At 45.6% G+C, this 18,665-nt stretch overlaps 1 long non-coding RNA gene and 1 other non-coding gene across 2 annotated transcripts; both read right to left on the bottom strand.

Moving 5' to 3' along the window:
• Window positions 1–47: 47 nt before the first annotated feature.
• LOC144579518 (uncharacterized) lies at window positions 48–15,634 on the bottom strand. The gene is made up of 3 exons (XR_013527265.1): window positions 15,573–15,634; window positions 12,755–12,842; window positions 48–243 (listed from the first exon to the last, which is right to left on the bottom strand). It is a non-coding gene; the product is annotated as an uncharacterized LOC144579518 (long non-coding RNA).
• LOC118148186 (small nucleolar RNA SNORA9) lies at window positions 4,974–5,106 on the bottom strand. The gene has a single exon (XR_004734962.1). It is a non-coding gene; the product is annotated as a small nucleolar RNA SNORA9 (small nucleolar RNA).
• Window positions 15,635–18,665: the final 3,031 nt, after the last annotated feature.

Genomic DNA, 18,665 nt, shown 5'->3' with positions numbered 1-18,665 from the left:
CGACTTGTCCCCTGGTTCAGCAGAGGCCCCCAGTTCCTAGTCGATGTCTGCGACAGGCTCAGCATGGGCTCGGCAGATGCTGTCTTCATCTGTGTATGGCACAGAAAGCGGGCTTTGAGATACAAGCTCTTCCCTCTTCATGTGATGCCATGCAGTGCATGAAGCAGATGTTTCATCCAGAAATAAAAAGAATAGTCTTGGTGTCTCGCCACCACTCATTTTCAAGTCTCACCTTGGCACCACCTGTATGTCAGTGGAAGGAATGGAAGCTGTTGCCAATGGGTAGCCAAGAGGCCAGGGATCATTCTGTTCTGTTCTTGTTGGGGCAACATGGGCCCCCCGTGTGACCTTTCCCAATACCTACCTGACCTTTCCCAGTCACCCCAACACTGACCACAGTTGACCTGCAGGTCACCAGCCACCAGAACAAAAGTAAAGGGGGAGCGGTGAGAGAGGAAGGTTCCCATGGCCCCCACCATCTGCCATGAACTTGGAGAGACCCAGCCATGTTGGCTGAATCCGCTGGGAAAACCCGATGCTGCTGTATAACGAGCCACCCCAAAATTTAGTTAATCATTTGTTTTGCTCACAAATCTGTACTTAGAGCAGGGCTCAGCAGGGACTGCATATCTCTGCTCCGTGTGGCCTTAGCTTGGGCAGCACAACTAAAACCCTCTTTCCAAAGGGCTCTGTGACACAGCTGGCAGGTTAGTGCTGGCTACCAGCTGGGAGCTTTCACGCCTCGTCACTTGAGCCACTGCTCAGGGCTTCTTCACCACGCAGTGGCTGGGTTCCAAGACTGAGTGCTCCAGATTCAAAAGGTCAAAAAGCCAGTCTCTCAGGGCTGGGCCTGGACACTGGCATGACATTACTTCCATTTTATTCCTTTTTTTTTTTTTTTTCTTGACCTCTCAATCCAGCTTTTCCCAAATCCAGGAAGAGAAGGCCTTTTTTTTTTTTTTTTTTTTTAAGAGTCAGGGTCTCACTCTCGCCCAGGCTGGAGTGCAGTGGTAGGATCATAGCTCACTGCAACCTTGAACTCCTGGGTTTAAAGCGATCCTCCCGCTTCAGCCTCCGGAGTAACTGGGACTACAGGCGTGCACCACCACGCCCAGCTAAACTTCCATTCTATTCTATGGGGGAATCAGTCACAGAACCTCCTCAGGTCTAAATGAAGGAAGCAAAGACTCCCTCTACCCCATCTCAGTGGAAGAGGTGTCAGAGAATTTGCAGCCATCTATAATATGCTGCACTGGGGCTGGTGAGATCAGAGTCAAGTGCCCATGCCCTGGGACAGCACTGACCACCTTCACCACCATGTCCTTGATCACCATGACCACATCTGGGCTGCATCCCACCTCTGACTGCCCCTTCTCCTGGATCCTGCTCTCAGGACCACATCTGGGCTGCATCCCACCTCTGACTGCCCCTTCTCCTGGATCCTGCTCTCAGGACTCAAAGTTCAGTCTTTGGCCCTCTGGCCTTTTCTCTCTGCACAAACTGCCCCATAGAGGGTACTGTCTTAGTTCATTTGTGTTGCTACAAACGAATACAGAAGGCTGTGTAATTTATGAAAATAAGAGGTTTATTTGGCTCATGGTTTTCTGCAAGCTGTAATGAAGCCCAGCATCTGCAACTGATGAGGGCCTCAGGCTGTGTCCCCTCATGGCGGAAGGCAAAGGGGAGCCACCAAGTGCAGAAATCACATGGTGAGAGAGGAAGCAAGACAATAGCAGAGGAGGGGGGTGGTGCTAGGTTCTTTCCAACAACCAGCTCTTGAGAGAACTAAGAGAGGAATAACTCACTGCGCACCCAGGGAGGGCATGAATCTGTTCTCAATGGCTACACAAGATTACCCCTTCTAAGGTCACTTCCAGCTCTAGAATGCTTTGGTTCCTCCAGTGACCCAGGCCCAGAGCATTGGACCTAACTCTGTTTTATCCCTGTCACTCACCCTGATCGTTCTGGATAATCCTCCCATCCAGCATCCCCCTCCATTCCACCATTCCTTTTTCATCATGTGACTCCCTTGCTCTGAAATCTGTGCTTCTAGACTTGGTTGGCCCTTACAACAGAATCCTTGGTCTTTTGCTGGTGATGTGGCACCTTCGTTCCACTGCCTGGTCCTCCTTACCTCTCCAGACCTCTCTCTGCCCACTTCACCCATGACCTCAGAACTCTATTCCAGCAGGGCTCTGAATCCACTCCTGCCCACATCTTACCCATGCCATCGTTCCCGGACAACTCACAGCAAAAGCTGCCGACCCTCCAAGCCTTACCAGCTCTTCAGAGTCTATCACAGAACACATTTTCTCCAGGAAGCTCTCCAACTCTGCTAAGCTCTTCTTCTAAATCCCAGTAGTCCTTTTGATTCATAATTCTTCTGCATGTAGCTATATTCGCTTCATTATTTAACAAGTTTGTGCTTGCATGTCTTTTGCTAACCAAGATGCTACTTTTCTGAGAGGTAGGGGCCCATGTCTTGTACTCGGTCCATCTGCCTCGCATTACCCAACACAGTGGGTACCCTAGAAATGATGTCTGTTACATTTCATTGTCAGAGACACATTGTACTTCAGCAGTGACTTCAGGCAGGTGTTACACTGGAGGCTTCCAGGTGGCAAGGAGGAAGTAGATGTCAGGCAAATGCCCTGTTTTATAAACCTTATCTCATGTCACCTTCTATCCTAGCAGCAAAGCTTATCTTCAGCTTACTGGTGAGAGAAGAAGGCCCAGTAAGGAGTCACAAGCCCAAGGTCACAAACCAGTAAGAGGCAGGGCGGCAAACATACAGCCTTTACATAGTGCTCTGCTACTCAGACCATGAGACTGGGTTCTCCTGGGAGTCATGGTCAGGAGAGGATCTGCCAGAGAGTCTGGTGGACCCCAAGGCTCCCTAGATAATGTTTGTTTCCTCTTTTTGCTTTCCTCCAAGAGGCCACAGGTTTGAGGTGGAGACACTATCTAGTCCTGGGCACAAGATTAAATCTTCTAACGTCACTTCTAACTCTAGAATACTTTGATTCCTCCAGTCACCCACGTCCAGAATATTGAACCCAACTTTGGCTCATCCCTGTCGCTCACCCTGATTGGCATGTCTGCTCCCACCTATGTGCCCTGTCTGGACTTTGTGTTGGCAGCTCCTTTCTCAAGTCAAGGATACTTGAGGATCTGATGTTGGAGCCACAGAGCAAAGCACCTACAGCCCTCTGGGCTGCTGCCAAACCTGTCTCCTTTACCCTTGCCCTGCCCTTCAGCCCCAGCCTTTCACAGACTCCTGTTCCCCAGGGAAGAGGGGAGTCCCATTCATAACTGTGTGGTCTCTGGGATCATGTCTAATCAGTGCAACATCAAGGCATCCTCAGCCAATGCTGGGGAGCCTAAGGACAACATCCACCCCCACAGCTCATTGTTCTGTTTGGGGGGTTCACAAGGCTGTTTCTTGGCTGTAAAGGTGCTTATGAGGAAACAAGAAAGGTGGAACTCATTCTCCTCCTGGCCAATTCTCTCCTAGCCTCTGACTTCCTAAGAACTTTTTTTTTGAGACAGAGTCTCACTTTATTGCCCAGGCTGGAGTGCAGTGGCTCACTGCAACCTCCACCTCCCGGATTCAAACAATTCTCAAGCCTCGGCCTCCTGAATAGCTGGAATTACAGGTGTGCCCCATCATCCCTGGCTAATTTTTGTATTTTTAGTAGAGACAGGGCTTCGCCATGTTGGCCAAGCTGATCTCAAATTCCTGACCTCAGGTGACCCTGCCAGCCTTCACCCAGCAAAGCTCTAGGATTACAGGTGTGAGCCACTGTGCCCCGGCCTTAAGAACCTCCTGGGCCAGGCGCGGTGGCTCACACCTGTAATCCCAGCACTTTGGGAGGCCAAGGTGGGTGGATCACGAGGTCAAGAGATCGAGACCATCCTGGTCAACATGGTGAAACCCCGTCTCTACTAAAAATACAAAAAATTAGCTGGGCATGGTGGCGCGTGCCTGTAATCCCAGCTACTCAGTAGGCTGAGGCAGGAGAATTGCCTGAACCCAGGAGGCGGAGGTTGCCGTGAGCCGAGATGGCACCATTGCACTCCAGCCTGGATAACAAGAGGGAAACCCCATCTCAAAAAAAAAAAAAGAACCTCCTAATGATCCCATGAGTATAGGGGTGAACCAGCATGGCCTTTTCTCTACCCTCTAAGGTAAGTGTATTAGTCCGTTTTCATCCTGCTGATAAAGACATACCCAAGACTGGGAAAAAAAAGAGGTTTAATTGGCCTTGCAATTCCACACAGCTGGGGAACCCTCAGACTCATGGTGGGAAGTGAACGGCACTTCTTACATGGCAATGGCAACAGAAAAATGAGGAAGTGCAAAAGCAGAAACCCCTGATAAAAACAGGTCTCATAAGACTTATTCACTACCATGAGAACAATATGGGGGAAACTGCCCCCACGATTCAAATTATCTCCCACCGGGTCCTTCCCACATGTGGGAACTATGGGAGTACAATTCAAGATGAAATCTGGGTGGGGACACAGCTAAACCATATCATTCCACCCCTGGTCCCTCCAAATCTCATGTTCTCACATTTCAAAACCAATCATGCCTTCCCCACAGTCCTCCAAAGTCTTAACTCATTTCAGCATTAACTCAAAAGTCCATAGTCCAAAGTCTCATCTGAGACGAAGCAGGTCCCTTCCACCTATGAGTCTGTAAAATCATAAGCAAGCTAATTACTTCCTAGACACAAGAGAGATACGGGTATTGAGTAAATACAGCCTTTCCAAATGGGAGACATTGGCCAAAACAAAGGGGTCACAGGCCCCAAGCAAGTCTGAAATTCGGCAGGGCAGTCACATCTTTTTTTTTCTTTTTTCTTTGTTTTTCTCTTTGTCTTTTTCTTTTTTCTTCTTTTCTTTTTCTTTTTTCTTCTTTTTTTCTTTTCTTTTTCTTTTTGTTCTTTTTTTTTCTTTTTTTTCTTTCTCATTTTCTGAAAGTTCTATAACCTTGCTCTACATGGAGTAGGGCAAGGCCTCAAACCATTTCAAAACTGTTCTGGCAAGTATTATAGGAATGCACAGGGTCACTGCAGACCCAAGCATGCTGGAGGCTTGCTAGGCGATCAAATCTTAAAGCTCCAGAATGATCTCCTTTGACTCCATGCCTCACATCCAGGTCATGCTGAAGCAAGAGGTGGGTTCCCATGGTCTTGGACAGCTCTTCCCCTGTGGCTTTGCAGGGTACAGCCTCCCTCCTAGTTGCTTTCATGGGCAGGCATTGAGTCTGTGGTCTGTGGCTTTTCCAGGCACATGGTGCAAGCTGTCAGTGGGTCTACCATTTTGGGTTCTGGAGAACAGTGGCCCCCTTCTCACAGCTCCACTAGGCAGTGCCTCAGTATGGACTCTGTGTGGGAGCTCCAACTCCACATTCCCCTTCTGCACTGCTCTAGCAGAGGCTCTCCATGAGAGCCCCACCTCTGCAGCAAACTTCTGCTTGGACATCCAGGCATTTCCATACATCCTCTGAAATCTAGGTGGGGGTTCCCAAACCTTAGTTCTTGACTTCTGTGCACTTGCAGACTCAACACCATGTGGAAGCTGCCAAAGCTTAGGGCTTATACCCTCTGAAACCATGGCCTGAGCTCTACACTGGCCCCTTTCAGCCATGGCTGGAGTGGCTGGGACACAGGGCACCAAGTCCCTAGACTGCACACAGCTAGGAGACTCTGGGCTTGGCCCATGAAACCATTTTCTCCATCTAGGCCTCTGGGCCTGTGATGGGAGGGACTGCTGTGATCCCTGACATCCCATTGTTTTGGGGATTAACATTTGACTCCTCACTACTTATGCAAATTTCTGCAGCTGGCTTGAATTTCTCCTCAGAAAATAGGTTTTTCTTTTTTATTGCATTGTCAAGCTGCGAACTTTCCAAACTTTTATGCTCCATTTCCCTATTAAAACTGAAGACCTGTAATCCCAGCACTTTGGGAGGCTGAGGGCGGCAGATCACGAGGTCAAGAGATCCAAACCATCCTGGCCAACATGGTGAAACCCTGTCTCTACTAAAAATACAAAAATTAGCTGGGCATGGTGGCATGCACCTGTAGTCCCAGCTACTCAGGAGGCTGACGCAGGAGAATTGCTTGAACCCGGAAGGCGGAGGTTGCAGTGAGCCAAGACTGTGCCACTGCACTCCAGCCTGGTGCCTGGCAACAGAGTGAGACTCTGTCTGAAAAAAAAAAAAAAAACTGAATGCCTTTAACAGTACCCAAGTCACCTCTTGAATGTTTTGCTGCTTAGAAATTTCTTCTGCCAGATACCCTAAATCATCTCTCTCAAGTTCAAAATTCCACAAATCTCTAGGGCAGGGGCGAAATGCCACCTTTGCTAAAACATGACAAGAGTCATCTTTGCTCCACTTCCCAACAAGTTCCTCATCTCTACCTGAGACCACCTCAGCCTGGACTTTGTTGTCCATATTGCTATCAGCATTTTAGGCAAAGCCATTCAACAAGTCTCTAGGAAGTTCCAAACTTTCCCACGTTTTCCTCTCTTCTTGTGAGCCCTCCAAACTGTTCCAACCTCCGCCTGATACTCAGTTCCAAAGTCGCTTCCACGTTTTCAGTTATTTTTTCAGCAGCACCCCCTCTACTGGTACCAAGTTACTGTATTAGTCCATTTTCATGCTACTGATAAAGACACACCCAAGACTGAGAAGAAAAAGAGGTTTAATTGGACTTACAGTTCTACATGGCTGGGGAGGCATCAGAATCATGGCGGGAGACAAAAGGCACTTCTTACATGGTGGTGGCAAGAGAAAGATAAGGAAGATACAAAAGCAGAACCCCCTGATAAAACCATCAGATCTCATGAGACTTATTCACTGTCATGAGAACAGTATGGGGGAAACCATCCCCATAATTGAAATTGTCTCCCACCAAGTCCCTCCACAACACATGGGAATTATGGGAGTACAATTCAAGATGAGATTTGGTGGAGACACAGAGCCAAACCATATCAGCAGCTAATTGCAAGAGCTGGACTATGGTCATTTGAGACCCAGCCAACAAATAAGCCTAGGAAAAAACAAGCTTAGTCTACAGGACTCAGAAAGAGGGAAGATCTGATGTAAGGAGAGTGCTCCCCACCCCAGCCTTCTGCCCAGGCCAGCAGCAGTGCAGCAGCAGCAAACACTCTCGACTTTATTTCCTCTCCTATTTTCAGCACTCTGACTGCCCGGCCCACAAGCTCACGACCTAGGAGGCAGCTTCATGGTCATGTAAACTATGCATTGCACAGAGCCTGCAACTCAGAAGGGCCCACACTTGATCTCTGCTGTCAGCAGCTCAAAATGCCTAATAATTTTTGAGCAAGGGACTCAGCTTTTTCATTTTGCCCTGGGCTCCAGGAAATTAATCAGCCTTTTTAGAGGATGAGGAGGTCTCGGAGAGGTTTAACAACTCTTCTGGGGCTTCACAGCTAAATGACAGAATGAGATTTGAGTCCTAAAGTGTCTTAAACTCCATCAGCCTCTTTCTTCAGGGTGCTAGCCTCTGCTTGTTAAGTCAGACTTTCCACTCCTGTGTACACAATTTTCAAACTCTATCAAAGGGCCTTCTGTACCACACCTTTATAAGCTGGCTAAAACTCATACTTATTAGGCTGATCATCTAAAAAAAAAAAAAGAACGTTTGTAAATTGGCCTATAGACAGAATAGGTCTATTTAGACAGGACAGACTACTCATGTTCAAGACAGTAGCCAGCAGCTACATGTGGCTATTTAAACTTTAGTATTTATTTAATTAAAATTTTATTAAATTTGGAGCTAATGAATACATCAAAATGGACTGGGCTTCCTTTTTCAAATTAAGTGTACGTGATTGTAAATGAAAGAGCCTAAAGTCCCAGGGTAGGAAAACCAGGGAAAGGGACATGGAGTTTTTACTTGAATGTGCCCCTGAGGGTGCTTTGTGTGAATATATTGCACACTACAGCATCTTATTTCTTTTTTTGAGTTGAGTTTCAATAAAATACAATTCTTCACCCTTCTAAAAAAATGTAGTTTCTCAGTTTCACTAGCCACATGTTCAAGCTTTCAGTATCTATATGTAGCTAAGTGGCTACTGTATTGGATAGAACAAATATAGAACATCTCCATCATGACAGAAAATGTGATTGAGCAGGGCCAATATTGTGTGTGTGTGTGTGTGTGTGTGTGTGTGTGTGTGTGTGTGTGTGATGCCGCCTTCCATGTATTGAATAATTACTGTGTGCCAAGAACTCTTCTAAAATGTTTATATGAACAGTTTAATTGAGTCCTCATGTTTAATTTTCAGTTTTTATCTTACTTGACACAGTACTGAACACCATCTTTCACCCTCTCCTCCATGAGAGAGTTTCCTTCTCTTGGCCACCACGACCTCAGATTTGCTGGTTTTCTTCCTTCCGCTCTGGCTTCTCCTTCTCAGTCTCCGTGGCTGGCTCCCCCTTTTCTCCCAATCTCTAAACTTCAGAGGTCCCCACGGTTCAGTGCCCAGGTTCTCCTCTTTTCTCTCCACACTTACTCATTTGGTGACTTTCTCCAATCCCATGACATTAAAAATACCATCCAGGTCCCAGTGGCTCCCAAGGTGGACCTACGTCCTGAATTCTGACCATGTATTCATCTCTGCTCAAGATTTCCAGTTGACATCTAATGGCCATCTCTAATTTGAAATGTCCACAACTGACCTTCTGATGTTCCCCTCAAACCTGTTCCTCCCATTGGCGGGGAGGCTGGAGGAAACAGGTTTGCTCCAACCCAGTTGATGGCAGCTCTGTCCTTCCAAAAACTTTAGCGTTGTCTCTGACTCCTCTCTTTCTCCATATCCAGTCCATAGGGGATCTTAAGGGTTCTGCCTTATATGACGAATCCCTCTTCTTCCCACTTCCACCGCTTTCACTTGGCTCACACCAACATCCTCTCTCACTTAGATGAAGCAGTCACCTCCCAAATCAGGCTCTGTGCTTCCACCTTCGCCCTCTTCAGCCTCATCTCAGACAGTAGCACAGTGATTCTGTTTGTATATAAAGCAGATCTTGCAACTTCCCCACCCAGAACCTGCCTGTGCTCCCATCTGACTCAGAACAGAAGCCAAAGTTCTTTCTAAGGTCCACAAGCCCTTGCTAGTGCAGGCTCATCACCCCTTTAACAACTGTTCCTGCGAGGTACTCTGTCAATCATCCTGCTCCACCCAGTCCAAGCCCTTGGCTGTCCTTGAACACTCTGACCCCACAGCCTTTGTATTTGCTGTTCTCCCCACCTGGAATGTGTTTCCATCAGATACTCCCTGACTCTCCCTCTTACTAGGTCTTTATACACATGTGACCTTAATGTCCCAATTAAATCCTATGTGGCTTCCCTGGTGACACTCTCTAAAATGTCAAGCCTTTCCATGACCTCCACACTTTATATCCATCTTCCCTGTTTTATTTTTACTCCTTAGTATTTATTATCATGTAACAACTGTATATTTTATTTATTTATCTTACGTATTGATGGTCTTCCAGCTAAATTACAAGCTTCATGCTGGTACGTTTTGCTCATCCCTATCTCCAGAATTTGCAATAGTACCTGGCCCATGGAGAGGTTCAGGTTCATGCGACAAAAACCAGTAGTGACCTAAACAAGATAGAGGCTATTTTTTGTAACGTATATGCCATTCAACAGTGGACCTAGGCCCCTATCTCTTTCTCCTTCACCATCCTGACTGACTTATACCATCAAAATTGCCTCATGATCTCATTATTCATGGCAGAGCTCCAGCTGTCACACAAACATTCCAGGCAGAAAGAAGCGAGGTGAGGCAAGAGGACATCTACTTTTCAAATGAAGCTATCTCCATTAAAAGTTTTTCTTGTAGTACAGGCATGGTGACTCACTCCTGTAATCCCAGCAATTTGGGAGCCAAGACAGGTAAATCTCTTGAGCCCAGAAGTTCAAGACCAGCCTGAGCAACATGGTAAAACCCTATCTCTACAAAAGATTAAAATATTAAGAGGGCATGATGGTGTACACATGTAGTCACACCTACTCAGAGACTGAGATGGGAGTATCACCTGAGCCCAGAGATTGAGACTGCAGTGAGCCGTGATTGTGCCATTGCACTTCAGCCTGGGTGAGAGTGAGATGAGATCCTGTCTCAAAACAAAACAAAAAAAAAGAACTTTCTTTAAGCCCCACTCAATAACTTTGAATGACACCTCACCTCTATCTTTAAGGACAACTGGAAAGTTAGCTAGGTACATTGGGGACTCTGGCAATGTCAAGGTCGATTGCAAGAGGGGAATGAGAGGAGAAAAGAAGAGAAATGGGTAGGCAACTTGGCATGTTTGCTTCAGTCCCTGTTTCTCATGTGTTTGTTTGTTTATATTTAAATGTGATTGTAAATCCTTCCAAAACATGCAGCATTTGTTTCCAGCGTAATGCAAAAATCATATTTGCTTAGATGTCTAAATTCCCCCTATTCAAACATGTTTTCATACAGCTAATTTTTTTCTCAGTTGCCTGCCTTATCAACTTAAAGAGCCTCTAAAGAGATTTGCCCCTCATCTCACTTTCCTAAGCTGATTAGAGACCACTCTAAATGTCACTGTGTGTTTTGGATAGTTTTATCCTGTTTTTTATGTACTTGTGAAATGTCTCCACTAAAAAATAGTGCCATTCAGCATTTAAAAATCTTTTCTGGTTGGGCACAGGGGCTCATACCTGTAATCCCAACACTTTTTGGAGGCCGAGCTGGGCAAATCACTTGAGGTCAGGAGTTTGAAACCAGCCTGGCCAACATGGTGAAACCTCATCTCTACTAAATATATATACATATATTAGCCCAGCGTGGTGTCAGAGCCTCTAATCTCAACTACCCAGTAGGCTGAGGCAGGAGAATTGCTTGAACCTGGGAGGCAGAGGCTGCAGTGAGCCAAGATCGAGCCACTGCACTCCAGCCTGGGCAACAGAGAAACTCTGTCTCAAAAAAACAAAAACATAAAAAATAAAATTTCTTTTTAAACATGAAAATGAGCAGCTTTTGGCAGGCTTCAAATGAGGGCCTTCATTTAATATAAACACAGTTCATCAAAACATCATAAAACCACTTGAGTCTTGCTGTAACATGGTGATATTTCATTTTGCTTTGTTTTATTATTTTATGGGCATTAACTAACCCCAAAGTACAATGTGTCACTGAAAGTCTATGAATGATCAAAAAAAGCCAATGAGACCCAAGGGAGCTCGCTGGACAATGAACAAGCTAATTAGAACTGTTTATCTACATGAGAGCTTTCATCAGATCACTGAGTTAACCTTTATTTTACTCAACACTGAGCAGGGCCTGAGTTTGTGGAGATTCAAGGCCTCTTTTGAATCAAGGCTTATTTGAGTGCCATGTTTGTCCTTCTGGCCTCAGTGGGAAAGAACAGTTTCTAGATGTTTTCTGCCCTACACCAGCTGGCATCCCATTCACTGGCCTGGGGTCTGTCAGTGTCGTTTCTCAAACCTGTGTCCAAATTACCTGGGTTTCTTATATAAAAGGCAAATTTTGGACTTGCATTTCCCAAGGACACAGCATTGCTAGTAAAGATTATCAGGGCTTCCCATGAAAGCCTATTTAACCATCATGTACTGCACCCAACTTCCTTAATAGCAGACTTCAAGCTTCCATTTGGGATGATGAGACTGTCTTCTGCTGATCCCACCCTCAGAGCAGACAGGCATAGAGCAGAGATCCCACTACAGACTTCAAGCTTCCATTTGGGATGATGAGACTGTCTTCTGCTGATCCCACCCTCAGAGCAGACAGGCATAGAGCAGAGATCCCACTACAGACTGAGAGTTCACCAGCAGGTTCATCAACAGCACCTCCTGCCCCAGCAGCTGCCAGGTTCCATATGCAAAGCAGGGAGTGGGGAGGGTCGGGAGCAACCACCCCAGCATGTGGTGAAGAGGTACCTTAAAAAAAAAAAAAAAAGGGCAAATTCCTGGGCCCCAGCAGAGTCAGGATCTTCTCTGGACTGGAGTCCAGACATTTCCAATGAGCTTCCCATCTTTGGACAACTTTCTTCAGAAAGGGGACCATGCTGAGGTGTCCATCCAGGATTTCCTTTCTCATCTGAAACTATCCCAGGCACTCTTAGGGCAAGGGCTGAAGCATGTAAAAGTTGCTTGCACCAGATCCAGAGCAACCTGGGGCCTCAGGGGCTCTGTGTCACCCACCAAAACTGCAAAAGCCAAATTACGGACCACTCCTCAGAGACCAGAGGATCAATTTCATATTGAACCTATAAATGTCTCCTGGCTTTGGCCTAAAGCAAAGTCCTGGGATGCAGATAATGGCCTCGGGTGCAGACCTGGAACTCTCATAGCCAGGCAGTGAAGGCTGCTCCAAGCACTCAAACAATCTCTGCTCAGGTGATTGGAAACCAGACCGCTCCACGGCTAGGGGGAAGGGAATGGACAATACCCTGCTGTTTGCCTAAGATCAGTCACTTTTCCAAAGTTTTACCACTTAAATATGACCCTGTAAGATCTTCGAAGTGCCCTTTCTTTCCTTTTTCTTTCTTCTAAAAAAAAAAAAAAAGGTAAGGTGGTTCACACCTGTAATCCTAGCACTTTGGGAGGCTGAGGCAGGCAGATCACCTGAGGTTGGGAGTGAGAGACCAGCCAGACCAAGATGGAAAAACCCCATCTCTATAGAAAATACAAGACTAGCCGGGTGTAGTGGTGCATACCTGTAGTCCTAGTACTTGGGAGGCTGAGGCAGGAGAATCTCTTGAACCCAGGTTGCAGTGAGCCAAGATCGCACAGTTGCATTCCAGCCTGGGGAACAAGAGCAAACTCTGTTTCAAAAAAAATCTTTTCCAGCTGGGCACAGTGGCTCATGCCTGTCTGTAATCCCAGCACTTCAGGAGACTGAGATGGGTGGATCACTTGAGGCAGGAGTTCAAGACCAGCCTGGGCAACATGATGAAACCCCTCTCTACAAAAAATACAAGCCAGATGTGGTGGTGCAGCCTGTAGTCCCAGCTACTCGGGAGGCTGAGGCTGGGGGAGGCCTGGGCTGGAACCAGGTTGCTGTGAGTCAAGATCATATCACTGTACTCCAGCCTGGGCAACAGAGTGAGACCCTGTCTCAAAAAACTTTTTTAAAATTTAAAGTAATAATAAAACTTTAAAAAACTTCTAAATCTTTCAAAAACTGTTTCACATTTGAGTATGGGAATCTTCTAACATACACTACAGGAGAGAAAAGAGTAAAATGAACACTCATCTACCCATCACTCAGCTTAAACAGTTATAGCACCTTGCTATTCTTGATTCAGCTGAGGTTCTTTTTTTTTTTTTTTTCCAGAATGAATACAGGATAATTCCATGTATACAGAATTAAAAAGCAGTTAAAACTAAAAAAGCATATTGTAAAAATAACAGTATATTGTTTAGGGAATCACTCCCATGTGGTAAAACTATAAACAAAAGGCCAGGGAACACTTAGGACGACAGTAAAAGTGGTCCATCGGGGCAAAGGAAGAAGGTAGGTGCAAACAGGAAGGGGCGTGCGGGTGTCTTCTAAAGTTCTGTTTCCTGACGGGTTGTAGGTAAATGTTGTTCATTTTGTTCTTCAAATACCACATGTACATTATATATTCTTCTGCATAATTATCCATTTCATGGTAAAGCAAATGAAAAAACATACCAAGTGTCTACTCTATGGAAAGGTACCGTGTATGTTAGAATGACTCAGATTCTGTCTCCACTCTGCTAAAATTACTTTCACTGAGGTCAAAGGCTTCAATGTCACTAAAGGTAACAAACATTCTCAATGCTCATTTTCTTCAGTGTCTCAGCAGCATTCAACACTGCTGACCATCCTTCTCCCTGAAACAGTGTACTCCCTTGGTTTTCATAAAACCATCCTTCTCAGTCTCTTTCAAAGCTTTGTCTCCTACCACCTAAACCTTAAATACTGGAGCTCATTAAGTTACACCCACGAAACCCCATTTTTTTTTTTTTTTTTTTTTTTTAGACGGAGTTTCGCTCTTGTTACCCAGGCTGGAGTGCAATGGCGCGATCTTGGCTCACGGCAACCTCCGCCTCCTGGGTTCAGGCAATTCTCCTGCCTCAGCCTCCTGAGTAGCTGGGATTACAGGTGCGCGCCACCATGCCCAGCTAATTTTTTGTATTTTTAGTAGAGACGGGTTTTCACCATGTTGACCAGGATGGTCTCAATCTCTTGACCTCGTGATCCACCCGCCTCGGCCTCCCAAAGTGCTGGGATTACAGGCCTGAGCCACCACGCCTGGCCCAAAAACCCCATTTTTTTCACATGCTGTTCTTCCTCTCTAGACACTCACATCCACGCCTATGACTTCAATTATCATCCATACATCAGAGATTTAGCTCTCCAGCTGAGACCTCTCTTCTGAGTGATGGATCCCATTATCTTGTCAACACCTCTACTTGAATATTTCAAAATGTCTAAATTTTAACCTGTTAAGAATGAAACTCATGATTTCCCTGCAAAACGCTTCTTCTAGTATTCTTTCTCAGTGAATGGCACTGCCAGTCATCCTTGACAATTTCACTTGATGAAAACAAATAGGCTTTTGTTTTTCTTTCTACAGAATCAAAGAGCTCACTTTCTTTTCTTCCTAGGAAAAGGTTGAAAATGAGGAAAGCAATTTTGGTGATGACTCTACGTTGAAATAAAATCTTTCAGAAAAGAAAAAGCCCCACATTATCTGGTAATTTAAGTTTCCTACGTAGAAGGAGGTCAATAAAGTTAGTTCCTTTCCTTCTAATGAAGAGCTCTTTCAAAATACAACAGTAATTTATTTCCCTTTCTCCTTCTTTTAAGCCCTTTATGTACATTTTCTTTCCCCTTCTTTCCACTTCATTTTTGAACACAATAGGGTCTTAAATTGTTTCTGAATTTTCTTCAATTCCTGTTTCTACATTTTTTCTTATTTTCTTCGTGGTCCACGTCTCTGTGACTGAATCAGAAGATGGCACTTGAACCAACAAACATTTATTGAGCACGCCGGGAGAGAGTGATGAGCAAGGTAAGGTTCCTGCTCTGATGTGTTTTATATGTGAGGTGGGGAACAAACAATTACAGAGTAAACAGCACGAGCTCATTAAGGAATTAAAACTGAATGACATGGAGAATAACGAGGTGGCTGTCTTAGACTGAGTGCTCAGGAAAGGCCTGAGGAGGTTATATTTAAATCTTTTTTAAATTATTTTATTTTTCCATGAGTTATTGGGATACAGACGGTATTTGGTTACATAAGTTCTTTAGCAGTGATTTGTGAGATTTTGGTGCACCATCACCCAAGCAGTGTACACTGCACCCTATTTGTAGTCTTTTATTCCTTTCCCCCCTTCTACTCTTCTCCCCAAGTCCCCAAAGTCCACTGTATCATTCTTATGCCATCTGAGGTTCTTTTAACCACAACCTGATGCCTGGAATTGACTGGAATCTCAGAGGAGGAAAGACCTTGGCACACCAGTCATTGGTTACCTCTACCCACCTCCTGCCCCAACTCCTACCATGAAGCTTAGTAGTCACGGCATCCCTGCTACCTCAGGAAAATGTAGAGAGCACAAATCACAATAGGCTTCCAGAATCTTGGAAAAGTTTATTCACCCATGATGTCTGCAAGCATTGTGGAGTCAAACTATGCAACACTTCCTCCCAGGCAACAGGATGACCTGTAACAAAGGAGGACATAGAATAAACCTTCATTCACAGTGTACAGGAGGCCTGGTTTCCCCCACCTCTCATCACCATAACAACCAGCATTCTATAATAAGCATCTGGTCATCTAGAGACATGGGAAAACAATACAGCAAATGTTGCTATGTTCCAATTATGAAGCCTTGGGTTCCAAGAGATCTTATTTGGCAATCTCATCCTCTGCTTTTGGGTTCTTGATCTCATGACATGTAACACCCACCCATGAGCACAGAAAAATTCCTTGGCAGGTTTTTAGATGCCCATGACATCTTGCAAGAAAGATAGTACCTGGAGTCACATGTGACTTTCCGAAAAAATTAGCATCAAAAGAGAAAGAGAGAGAGTGTGTCAAAATTACATTGATCTTACATCCTCTGTAGAAGGAGGATGAGGAATCCCAGCTCTAACTCTTGGGATTATATTAATGACATAAACTGAATAGAAAGTAGCCTATGGCTTTATTGTCCTATAGAACATTAGCCAGGCTTGTATACAACTTAAAATGTTTGTTTTGCTGTGTCTTTCCCAGTTCTTCAGATGCTCTTAGAACCAGCTTTTCATCTTACTGATTCCCCCACTGAATAATGAATTAAATAAACTCTGTGGCTCATGTTCATTCTATTTTGTATGAGTCGTATTTTTAACTTTTTTTTACTTATACTATGACGCAAGCACTGTCCACTGAACCTGCTGTCGCAGTAGTGAATGAGCCTTGTCCTCAGCCCACTCATTCAAAACCCCAGTTCCCACAAGAGGATGTCTCGTTGGCTAAGTCTAGTTCATAGGGTCCACTTCTGACTGTGCCAGGCTGGGAAGGGGGGCGATCCAACCCTTCAACACTCATAGTGGGAAACAGGTGTAAATGCCCCCACATAAGCCTGAATGCCATTAGGAAATGGGAATAGTTACCAAGCAACCCAAAATGACGAACATTAGTGTTCCTTCCTTAGGCCTCTGGTTCACAGAGGAGGGTGCTAAGGCTCAGTCCTAGTCCAGCTGTGTCACAGTCACTGGTTTGCTGCTCCTTGAGAGGCAGCAGAGAACCAGTTCGAGGGCATCGCTGCTGCTGGGTGGCTTGGACCCTCATCCAAGACTGTTCCAGGAGCAAACACACAGAAAAGGGCATCAAACGCTCACCCACCATAGTGTCAAGGAGTTTGTAGGGGGTCCGTGATATCTGGGGCTCAGAAAATGATACCCAAAGCATGGTGCTTTGGCATGCTGAGCACTTTGAATTTAAAAAGTTGGAAGGCCTTAGAAGCTGCCCCAGAATCAAGGTCTCTAACCTTCCATGTGTCTCCCCACAGGGAGGGCTCTCTCTCCCTTACCTAACCGAGGGAAGTTCTTTCAAAAGAAGCACAGTTGCCTTCAATTTCCCGTCTGAAATCTCATTAACCAGAGATTTATCACCAAAGGAGAAGCTGAAGTTCACCACCACACTCAACCGGACAGATTTGTTTTGCTCTTGTGAGAAATGTCACCTGAGAGATTTTCCAGCTGGCTCTCCATAGCCACAGGTTCCACACTGACAGACTCCACAACCATAGATCAGAACCCACAGATACAGAGGGTCAACTGTACATGCTTTCCAACCACAGCTGGTTGAATCCGAGGATGCAGAACCCACAGATTCAGAGGGCCAACTGTACATTTTATGTCAGGGACCTGAGCATCCAGTGATTTTGGTATGTGCAGGGGGTCCTGGAGCCAATCCTCTGCAGATGTGGAGGGCTGACTACATCTGCTAACAAGACAACCTTGGTTCACAGTGCAGTTCCACCCTTTACCTTCTCACAACTTGTCACCATCTCCCCCAGAGCCCAGAGGAACTTATTTCAGGTAATTGTTTTTCAGGCCTATTATAATCTCCCCTGAAAATCACTTACTCTTTGTCTAAAATTGCCTACATCCTCCACTTCCCTCTCCCCTGTGAAGAGGGTGTTTAAGCTCCAACCCTCTGGCCCTCCTTTGAGTTTTTTACTTTGTATGGTTCCCGCTCACTTGTGTGTTAATCTATTTGTTTACCTTTTCTCCTGTTAATCTGTCTATCGTCAGTTTGTTTTACAGAGTCAAATTCTAGAACTTTCAATGGGTAGAAGGACAGCTCCTCTTGCCCCGCCAGTATATTAAGCGCAGCCTGCCCTCATTTTTGGGAAACACATGTCCCCAGACTAGAGAAGATCTCAGAATTGCTGAGACGCAGCTGTAATACTAGCTGTGTGATCAGACAAGCAATCTCACTTTTCTAGGCCAAAATTTCCTCAACTACAGAATGTGAACACTAGCACCTACCTGGCAAGATCATTTCAAGAATGAGGAGAGGCGATTTTATACATGACAATGTCTGAATTTAGTAGCTACTGTTAGTTAAGTCTGCACGGAGGAGGAAAAAACATCACCAACGTCTGCTTTTGGTGGCGTGGTCTCTTCATCTTCAGCAGGGGGACTGTCTTTTCCTGTGAGGTGACAGTTCTCTAGATGGTTGTGTCAAACTCAGAGATGCTGTCCTCCTCATCATCTCTAAACTCACATAGCTGTCCACTCCAGCAAGCTGGCATATAATCCTACAGCATTTGTGCAGCCCTAGATGCTCCTGGGAGAAGCAGTATACACTGTGAGCCATGTGGGCTCAATAGCCGGGCAACAGGAAAGTGCAGAGTAGCCCTGGGCATTTGGGCCTGCCTGGGCAGACAAGAGATGACTGGGCTTGGGGCTGGACATGCATCTGAGGAGAGAGAAGGGGTGCAGCGTTCCCAGTATGGTGGCTGGAAATAACCGTAACAACTGTACGGTTTCTGTCTGACGCTTTTGAACCAGAGTGACTCCATCTTGAATAGAGAGTGAGTTAAATAAGGCTGAGACCTACCGGGCTGCATTCCCAAAAGGTTCGGCATTCTTAGTCACAG

This window comes from Callithrix jacchus, chromosome 15 (genome assembly GCF_049354715.1).
Source record: "Callithrix jacchus isolate 240 chromosome 15, calJac240_pri, whole genome shotgun sequence".
NCBI lineage: Eukaryota > Metazoa > Chordata > Mammalia > Primates > Cebidae > Callithrix > Callithrix jacchus.
Note: the sequence above shows the minus strand (reverse complement) of the source record. Positions and strands in the feature narration are given on the sequence as shown.